This window comes from Prinia subflava, chromosome W (assembly GCF_021018805.1).
Source record: "Prinia subflava isolate CZ2003 ecotype Zambia chromosome W, Cam_Psub_1.2, whole genome shotgun sequence".
Classification (NCBI taxonomy): Eukaryota; Metazoa; Chordata; class Aves; order Passeriformes; family Cisticolidae; genus Prinia; species Prinia subflava.
The window spans coordinates 8,002,291-8,012,847 of NC_086282.1; the positions used below are offsets into that span (position 1 = coordinate 8,002,291).

At 45.3% G+C, this 10,557-nt stretch overlaps 1 long non-coding RNA gene across 1 annotated transcript; it reads right to left on the reverse strand.

Annotated features, from left to right (window-relative positions):
• Positions 1 to 8,605: 8,605 nt before the first annotated feature.
• On the reverse strand, positions 8,606 to 9,928 carry LOC134563410 (uncharacterized). The gene is made up of 2 exons (XR_010083364.1): positions 9,666 to 9,928; positions 8,606 to 9,497 (listed from the first exon to the last, which is right to left on the reverse strand). It is a non-coding gene; the product is annotated as an uncharacterized LOC134563410 (long non-coding RNA).
• Between the last annotated feature and the right edge of the window lie 629 nt (positions 9,929 to 10,557).

Consider the following 10,557-nt stretch of genomic DNA (forward strand, 5'->3'; position numbering starts at 1 on the left):
TCTTGCTCTCGTCCCCCATCTTGTGCTGAGTTGGGTTTTAGAGATTGGCTTAGAGTAGAACTGACATGTTAGTATAGGTAGTAGGTATTGGTAAAATTTTGTAAATAAAAAATACGTCTCGGACAGTGGTTGGGTCAAGGGGACCGTACATAAGGTGCGGGGCTCTCTGATCCGCCCAGTCTGCCGCGTGTCCTGCTCTGTGGAGATACTTTGCAGAGCTGAGAAAAAACTAAGATAAGGTACCCTGCCAGGGAAGTGCTTGGCAGAGCTGAAAAAGGACTGAGATAATGAAGAATAAACAACCTTGGAAATGTGCACCGGCAGACTCTGCTTGTCGTCTCTACCTCTGGTGTGTAACGCTTAGGGCAAAGAGAAGACTGAAAACCTTATTACCTCTGGGAACAGCAACCCAGAGGAAACTCCCAGGGAACAGCAACCTTGGGAGAACCCTTATTACCTTGGGGGTCAGCAACCCCAAGGAGAATCTCAAGGAAACAGCAACTTTGAGACGTTCTTATGACGACTTGCTGCACAAATTCACGCGGGAAGGAAATGAAAACAGTGGTGAAGTGTGTGCCGGCGGGGCAGGGGCCACTGGCCCCGCTCTCATCGCCACAGCACACGGCGGGAGAAAGCCTCCGCCGGGGGGGGGAACGGGGAGGGGACAACGGAGCGGGGCTCGGCGGGGCTCAGCCCGCCGCCGCCCTGCCACTGCCTGTCTCAAGTGGAGAGCCGGCCGCCCCCCTCGCCGCCTTGGGGGGAAGAAGAGGCAAAGCTGCTCCAAGCCGCCCGCCTCAGCGTGCCCCCCCGACCCGCGCGCCTGCGGGGAGGGGGAAAACCGAGTACGGAAAAGCGAGAGAGGGAGAGATTGCAGCCCCTGCCGCCTCCGGCACAGCGCCCTGGAGCAGGGCGGGAGGAAACCCGAGAGAGAGAGGAAGAAAACAGGGAGGGCGTGAGAGAGAAACCGTGGGCCGCCGGTGTCACCGGCCCGGAGTGCCCGCTAAACCATGGGTGTGGGGAGAGAACTGCCCATATGGAAAACAGAAAAGGGGTGTGTGTGTGGGGGGAGAATGGTCTGATCCCGTTCCACTGCAGGGAGAAAGAGGGACTAGGCATGGCAAAAGACAGAGAGAGAGAGAAGGCGAGGAGATCGCATCCATGCTGCCATGCCTCTTTCTCACCGCACCCCCCACCCCCGCGCAAGGGAAAGAACAAAGTCAAAACACAGAGACACAAAGAAAGACAAGCCCTAAACTCACACAGGCAATCATAAAAACAAGCACAGGTAACGTTAAAAGCATAAAACACTCATAAAGTGAACTTTTCGCCCTGAACACACAGAAGGATACAGAGGGATCAAAGGTTTTCGATCCCGGTCCCGTCCGCAGGCCAGATGCTGGGCCACTCTGAGGAGGAAAGGATCGTTGTGTCACACTCAGGGTCGGAATCTGACCAGCTGTATCTTGGACGGGCTAGCATCTTTTAAAGTCACGGTACAGACCAGTCGCAGTGGTTGATAACGCAGGAACCACTGCCAGCCATCCGTGGTATGAAAAAAGGAGAAGGAAAAAACCAGGGAAGTGCCATCTCTGCCGGCCGGGAAAGGCTTAAAGACGCTCGCTTTGATCTCGGCCAGATAGAACCAAAAGAGGTCGAGGGAGTGAGAGAAGCTGTCGGCAGCGAAGAATTCCAGCTGCTCTTGTCAGGAAAGGCACAAGCTGTCCTCTCTCAGGAGAGAGGTTCCCTACGTTTTTGGAACCTTTGCAAGGCTGTCTGTTCTAGAAATTAAAGTCCAGCTGTGCTGGGTGCCATCCGACCTGCTGTTTGTTGGCAGGATTGATCTTTTTCCATGGTCAGCAGGACCAGCCTTCTTTAGAAAAAGCGTGGAGATATTTCGCTTACCTCTCTGAGGAGGCAGGTAGCAATTTTCAAGCTTTGCTGCATGAATCAGTCCCGGCTACACTGAACTTCTTCGAAAACGTCAGGTCACCAAATGTTGCTATGGTTTTCAGACGGCACAGGAATAACAACATGACTCTCCATGATGGTAAAAATGAGAGCAAACTTTATTCTTCTCAATTCTACTTTTATAGAGTAGTTCGGTACAAAGAACATGATTGGTTATTCAGCATCTACACCCTTTAGTAAACATTTCTTTCCAGTAAACATGTTGGAAAAACACCACCAGTGGATGGTTTCTCACTTCCCAAGGTTTGTTTGAATTCCTCCTTAAGATTTCTCAGGCCAACATGAGAAAGTTGCTCACTTGCCTTTCACAGACACTAGCAGAGCCTGAAGCCTAAATTCAGACCAATGTCAGGCCCACACCTCCCATCACTATGTTTCTTGAAACTGCTGTTTCTATGGCAAATATACAGACTTGGCTTTCTACAATCGCACTCTTTTACCACTTTTTTTGTAGGTATGCATTTTGTGGGAAAATATATGTCTTCTCTCCCTCTCCCACACCCTGCAAGCAGGTCAGTCTGGAGTGAGAGTCACAGATCCTTTCAAGGACAGTGAGAACTCATTTGCTTCTTACTAAAGAGAATGAATGCTGTGTAAGTTATGCAAAGAACTAGGCATTATGGAGCCAGTCAAGATAAAAAAGGTTTATGTGATCTCTGAAGACTACAGGAGTTCTGCTCATGATGTTATGTTTTCCTGCATTTTGATCTTCTGAGACATCTCTGGGCCAATTAAATTTCTGTCATTTTATACACAGAATTCTTTTTCCCATTTTTCCAGCAGTGAGACCCCAGCATTGCAACTGGTAGTACATAGATAGCCATGATGTTCTTCCATTACTCATGAGCTATGGCCTGTTGCCAAACTCTGCCTGGGACATTCGGAAAGGCTTAGTGGGATAGAAACTTAAAAGGGAAGGTGATAATACACCTGTAGACATTTCAGAATGCATAAATTTAAGTTTATGCATAATTCTGTCTCCTAATTTTTGCTGCTGTGTTTGAAATTTGTCCAGGTTTGGTAGGATACATGACTAGAGCTTGTTGCTGTTCATAGGGTGAGTGTATGAAATGCTCAGGAATAAACATGTCAGTCTCTAGTTTTTGTAGTGACCGTGATATTCTAGTTCAGTAGGGGACGAAAATTGATTTTCTGGATGTTTCCCAGCTAGCATCTCTGTGGCTTGAAGTCTACTGTATGAGGATATGGTAGTATCTTATTTCCTTCAGATATGACTATGGCGTAAGTTAAGTCACAGAACTGAACCAGTTCAGGAGGATGTAAAACTATCTCTCCAAAGACTGGAGTAGCTTGGTGGCAGACAGTTTTGTCTCAGATTTGCAAGCAGGTTTTTATATGAATATGTTTGGTAGAGGAGCTAAGGATGTGGAATATCTATACAGGATGATAACCTGATTCGCAATGAGTGGCTGAAGTCAGTTTCCAGCATTGACTTTGATTTAACCTGCTCAGTTTCTCTTACAGAATTGCTTGATCGTGTTGTTGTCCCTTTTACCCTACTTAAAGAGATACTTGAGGATTTATGTTCCTTAAGACCTCGTTTGAAGGTAAGGCAGATTATCTCCAGATTGACCGGTGATGAAGTGTTGTGGGAATACACAAGACAGAGAGTCAGACTTGATTAGCATAGCTGGTTTGATAACCAAGATGCCATGGCAGGAAGAAACAGAACTGTGAAGATTACAGAAGATGGGATTAAACCTGTTTACAGGAAGAGAGAAGATTCAATCCACTTCTGCAAGCAAAGAATTACTGTAAAATTCATGAGTTTTCTGTGTGATTTTTAACCTGATTATTGTAGTAGAAATTATTAACCTGTCTGAAATAGTATATAAGCTTTTGGGAAACCTGAGTAAAATCAAATTCTGATCACCGAATCAGTCTTCCCATCTCTCAATCAATCGCCAATAACTGGTGCCCCATATGAGGAGAGAAGAACCAGCTATCTGATGGCAATTGGCAACGCTCCTGGAACTGATCGTGATGGTGAGACAACCATGTTTGGGCCCGCAATCGCCTGTACACTGCAATGTGACAGGTGAGCCAGGGGAACTCAAGGTTTGGGACAGGACGTGTCCAACTAGAGAGACGTTAATGAAACCATGCTAGCCTTTTTGAGCAAGCATGAATCCTCTATGCTAAAGCACAACTTTAAGTCACTTCCACTCGTGTTTCCAAATAATTTTACTCTCCGCTACTGGGACAAGGTCGTCGTAAAGCTCTACGACCTGGCTACACTGCCTGGCCACGAGCCAGAGCTACGCCTGCTTCCTGCTTGGAGGGCAGTCATAGACGCGATTAAAAAAGAGGGGGGGAGCGAGGCAGCCTACGAGGCTACCACGGAGACGGCCCTGGTGGCCGTGCCAGACTGAAACCTGCCCAGGTCCTGCTCCCTGTCCCCTGTCCACACCCCGTCCCCGACAAACGCCAGAGATAAAGCCCAGCCGCCACCTGCAGCCCTACCGGTATCCCACCAGCGACCCCAGAGCCACCGAACGCTGATCGCTTATGGGGACTCTGACTCTAGCAGTGACAGAAAGGCATTCGACCCCGGCCCCAAAAAAGATCTGGATTTACTTACTCTCTTCAAATATGCATAACAATTGGTTATAGATAAATAAGAAAGTCCTTAAAAACAAAGACTTTGCCTTTATTTCGCTAATCAATGCCGCTTCAAGTTTCACCAAATGGCCAGCTTTTACAGAAAATCATCTCACAGCACGGGACAGCAACGAGTGCAAACACAAATCCTACAGCAGACGCAGCAGCTGACACAGTAACCAGGAGCAACCTTCAGCTTCCAGCTGCCCCAGCCCCATCCACCAGACCATCTCCAACCTACGTACAGCCACCCCAAGAAGTGCAGTAATGTTGTCTAATTGCTCAGTTTTTGTCTCCCTACAGGAAATCTATGGACTCTTAGTACGCAGTTATCATGCCTTGCTTATAGGTAGATCACCTACCTCAGTAACATAACTGTTTGTTTTACCAGCAGTCATTGACTCTGACGCAGCTGGAGAGACAGAGATCATAGCTTAGACCCCCCAGGCGCCCTGTGCAGTACCAGCCAAGAGAAATACTGCCCAACTCGTACCTTTCCCATCAGTACCCTTATACACACCCCCATAGCTAAACAGAAAGAAAGGTTTGGTTCAAAAGGAGCCCCACAAATTTTCTGAACACAAGGTATTACATCTCAGCGTCCCACATGCTAATGCAAAGTGACTCTAAAAAGCAAAGACTTAATTTTAACAGGTCTCATTTATACCAGCGCAGATATTAGTCTTACCTCCCAAAATCAATGGCCTAATGATTGGCCATTAATGCCTGTCCCCCAGGTCCTTTCAGGGGTGGGTGGAAACAGTCAAAGCTATCAGAGCCAACACCTAGTACAGATTACAGAGCCTGAGGGGAGAATAGCTACTGTCAAGCCTTTTGTGCTGTCTTCCCTGCTAGTTTTGTGAGAGAGAGATGTTCAATCTCAGTAGAGAATTTTAATGCAGTCAGATTTTGTATGAAAGTCATTGAAACGCGTGACTTTAACCTATAGAGCAAAAAAATAAAAAATAAAAAATTCCCAATTTGGTTAATTAATGTCTCTTAAGTTCTTAACAGGAAAGGGGGAGACGAGGATGGCACCCCTGCTGAGAAGACTGCACAAAGCTCTTTTATGTTTTCAATCTTTTGAATAGTTCTTGATGGACTCTAAACAAATAGTTACAGCCTTTGAGTGAGAACTTAATGCAAGACTGCTTCTCTCCTTCTCTTGTTTAGTTTGTCATCAAACCTAGGTTGAATGCAAATGTGTTAGATGTGAGATACTGTAGTACTGTGCATCTCATAAAAGACGAGGTATTTGCTGTTGTTTAAATACCAATACACTTTGCCAATTAAATATAATATTGTTTATTTTAAAAAATAAAATTACAGAATTTCAGTAAAACCAACAAGTGGAGTTACGGTGATGATAACCCGGCATAGTCAGAGGGCGAACAGAAAGCAGCCTCTATCGCACTGCAATCCCCCGGAGTTCACAAATTTTCCTCTTCTGGGGTCCAGGTTTTATACAGTTTACTTCGCCCTGGCATAGGATTTCCCCATAGTTCTTTGTTTTCTTGGGGTGGTTATTCGAATGCATTGCTGTCATTGGTCTGCTGAATGGGGTCTCCTCTGAGAGGGAGAAGTGTCAATTTCTCTCCTCCATGGGTGAATGAAAGATGAAAATCTGAATGGGCAGGCGTTCCCCTCCTATGATAAGCATGATGGTTGGGTGCTTATGGCTCAGCTGTTTCTGGGAGGAGGACCTATGGCTTATCTGGATGTAACCTCCTTTCTGATGCCAATGGCACAGTCTCTAGTTCCTGGCATTGCATTGTCCTCCTCTGAATGACGGTTTCTGGGTGTTGCCTGCCTTGGAATCTGTCAGCTCTGTGTCCAATTTGAACTAGTGTTACATTTTACAGAACATATTTACAGTTTGCATGCATCAAAACATGAATTAACATACTATATTTACTACATTCCATAAAAACACAAATTAACATACTATATTTAGTACACTGTCAATGTGATCCATCAAGATGCATCAGAAATAATGCACAAATTCAATGATTAATGTGTGTATGTAAGTTTGATCCACCTGAACAATTAGAGTATAGTGGCTTACTGCCACTGAGAATAAGGATATATGATGATTTCCTGACTATCATGATATTTACTGAGAATTGTTTCTAGTGCTCAGATATAGCCTGTTAAACTTTCATGCTTTTGACAAAGATTGTGATAACCAGTTTGATTTTTAGTTCAAAGGAGATCCCTATAGAAATATCTAGAGTGATGCATAAGAATGCATTCTATTTCAGCACAACCTTTGCAAATTTTAACTGAAATCAAAACTTTACATGATGTACAAAAAGTTTTTAAGAGCAAGCTCCCTATTAGAAATCCCAAATACAAAACTAAGTCCTTTGTTTAGACTGCTAAAGAGAGACTCAAACCTTTTATCACCTAAACAACTTAATTTACAAGTTCAAGATTCACTGCAGAGCTTGGTAAATCAGCAAGCTGCACACTAGGCACCTAAACTGCCTTTCCTTTTAATAATTTTGCATGTACCAAAACAGGCCCACGATTTGATATATCTACGAGACTCCAAAGCACCAGACCCTGTGCTTGATTTTTTTACTGCACCAAGCGACCAAAACCATCAGTACCCAACACAAAATGATAGCCCAACTAGTTGTTAAAGCCTGAGAGAGACTAACTTCTCTTACAAGAGTGAAATTTTGCATTGTTTTCCTGCCTCATCACCTTTATTTGAATTAGATATTTCAAAAATATGAAGCTACTCAAATGGCCTTTGCTGAATTCAGCAAACAAATCTCAATACATCCTCCAAAACATAAGCTTTTAACACCTTTATTTCAATTAACAGAAAAATCTAAGAGAAGTGAAGTTCCACTTCAAGCCTTAACAGTATTCAAGGATGGTTCTGGTCGCTCTCATAAATCACTAACAGTATGAAGAGACTCTTTCTAGTGCCTAAAGATCAGATGTATCCACATTTGAGAAATCCCCTCACATTACTGAACTTTCTACTGTTGTCAGAACTTTTCAAAATTTTTCTGTTCCTTTTAATCTAGTAACAGATTCAGTTTATGTTACAAGAATAGTGATGAGAGCTGAAGCCTCAGCCCTGAAAGGTGTAAAAAAACGGCAAACAGATGATAGATTTGAATAGTTGAATAAACTCCTAAGCAGTTGGAGACTTCATAAATAAATTAGAAATTTAGTTAAAATAAGCTTATATGTATTAGGCATTATATTATGTATTGTTATAATTATTCCTTATATTTTACAGTGTGTTTAAACGAAAGGTAGAATCTAGATCTTAGCTAGACAACCTGTTTAGTGGCTGAGGTTTGACACCTTAGCTAAAATATTTTCTTAAGATAAGAATGCATGTAATGATTTTAATAATAATTGTAGTAGTTATGAAACCTTGCTTGCTTCAATGTGTACAGAGATTAATTAATAAAGCCATCAAAGATGTGTTCTGTCGCGGTGCCTTTAAGAGAACTCAGTCTCTCTGCCTGCCTCGGCTAGCTCAGACACCGCAGCAGGCTAAAAGGTACAGCTAGGCAAGTCACGCAAGCCTGCTGATCCCTGTGAGTTCTTGTCCTGAGAGGCTGTGTGAGGCGGTGGAGAATGCTGACAATGACGGAGAACAAGAAGGGAGGAGCCAGTCCGGTAAAAACGACAGATTTATTTGGGGGTCACACGGGACCTCCTTACCACCTGCCGGATGCTCAAACTGCCCCCGAGACTCTTCTGACCTGCCGTTTTATACAGCAGTGTCGTGGGGTGTGGTAAGGAGGTTACAACCAATGGGTTTCAACTAAAGAGGTGGTACGAACATGGGGTGACATAACAGAAACCAATCAGGGACAACAGGGAGGGGTTTACACAGACTATGAGAAAAGATTGACAAATAACTGAAGAGCTACATGACTGTCATGGGTTGACATTAGACAAAATGCCAATGCACCCATGAGGGTATATTTTACCTAATGAACTCCTGTGAGATGTGGTCAAGAACAGAGCAGAGCAGGCCTAATACTTGAAACAGACAGACAATTTATTATACTACATAACAATGGACAATAGACAAGGAAAGAAAAACCCAGCCACCCAAAAGCAGAAGAGAAAACCTCCCAAAAACACTGCTTCTCCTCCCCCCAATTTCCATTCCATACATGCTCACTCAGTTGACTCCAGCACATTACCTTCATCTACTTGCTTAATCCCTCAACAACCCTGGGTTCCTAGTCCAAATCATCATCCTTTAAAATTCAGACAATCCACATTCCATCCAGGACGAGAGGAGTCTCTCTCGCACCACAGACCCCCCCCCACAGGAAACACAGGTCCACCATCCCGTGTTCCCACGTCACCCATGGCACTGCCTCGAAGAGTCTGCCAGGGTGACACCCTCCTTTCCATGTCCAGCACTCTCACTGCCGTCCATGGACCTGCACTGCAACAGGGCTCTTTTTAAGGATGTTTTGGCCAAGTACCAAAAACCAGCCATCTTCTCATTTTGGGACTCAGGTCCCCCCCATTTACCCCTGGGGCCGGGGGCTCCAAGAAGCAGGCCAGAACGTCTCTGGGTTTGAGCCAAAAACATCCACCCAAACACAGTCTTATTTATAGTCAGGAGGGTCCAGGGTCCGTCTATGGCTATCATTATGCAAGAAAAGTCCAGCCTCATAAGCCACTCCTCTTCATTCCGGCAATCGAAGGGGCTTCTTTTCATCTCACATTACCCTCTCGGTCCCAGGCTGTCCTCTCTCTTCTAAAACCACCAACTATGAGAATTCAGCATCCAGGGATAACTCTCTTCTGCCTTAGAAAGAGTTAAAAGCTTTTATCTCCCACCACCAAGGTCAGGCACAGGCGATCGCAGGCACTGCAGTTCTCACAAGCAGCTCCAGCTCGGCACCTTCTCTCTGTGGGGGGAGGAGAGAGACGGGACCGGGGGGGAAGGGGGGGGGAACGGGATGGGACAGGGAGGGGGACGGAAGGCACCTCCAAAGTTCTCCCTCCACCCCTCCATTCTAGATGGAAGCTGGACCAGCTCCACTCCAGCTCCCTCTGTTCCCCACCCCAAGGCCCACCTTGCTCAGCCAGGCCCACCTTGCTCCCCTCCCCCACCCGGCCTAGCCAGGCCCGGGCAGGGGAGAGGAGAAGACGCTCCCTCTCCGAAAGCAGAGCAGGGAAAGAGGGAGTCCTGCTGGGAAATCCGGCTTTTAACCCCTCGTGTCCTCAGAGGCGTGTCCAACCTCTTAGTGGCCAACAAAGGTGCCAATACTCAGACCTAAGGACTGATTGGTTTGACCACTACTTCCAAAAAAACTCACTTCCCTTCAAACCACGACACTGACTTTGGGGAATTGCAGGATAATACTAACAGGGGAAAAATTGGGTACAAGGAACATACCATTGTACAATCAACCTGCACAAACCTAACAAACTTATTATGAACTTAATTCCACACCACCACATCTCCCCCTTTTGTTTTTATTAAAATGATGAGAATTGGTGGGGAGGCGGCAGACATTCCGACTCCGGGTACAGTTCATCGAATCCTCTCTCTGTGGTCAGCCACTGCTCATAGGGTGGATATTCTTGCCCGTCGACATCTCGGAGGTCCATCATTTCGATCTTCTCCGGATCTTCGGGGAGGCTGACTTGATTCACAGACAGATGGGGGGGTAGATGTAGCATTCAAAATCAATCTGCTTAACATGTGTCTAACTAAACCTAAGATAATTAAGGCAACTATAATAATGAATAAAATTAACAGACAAGTTTTTATAATTGACCCAACCCAGCCCGAAAGTCCCCAGCTCTGCGGAAGTCCATTGAACCAGTCAATAGGACTAGGGAGCTGGCTATGATGGTGAAGGTCAGGAGCTGGACTGGATCCTCACAAACTGAAAAACAGACTTAAAATGAAATACGATTAGATTTAATACAAATAATATGAGAAGGGCAGGGGGTCCTCCC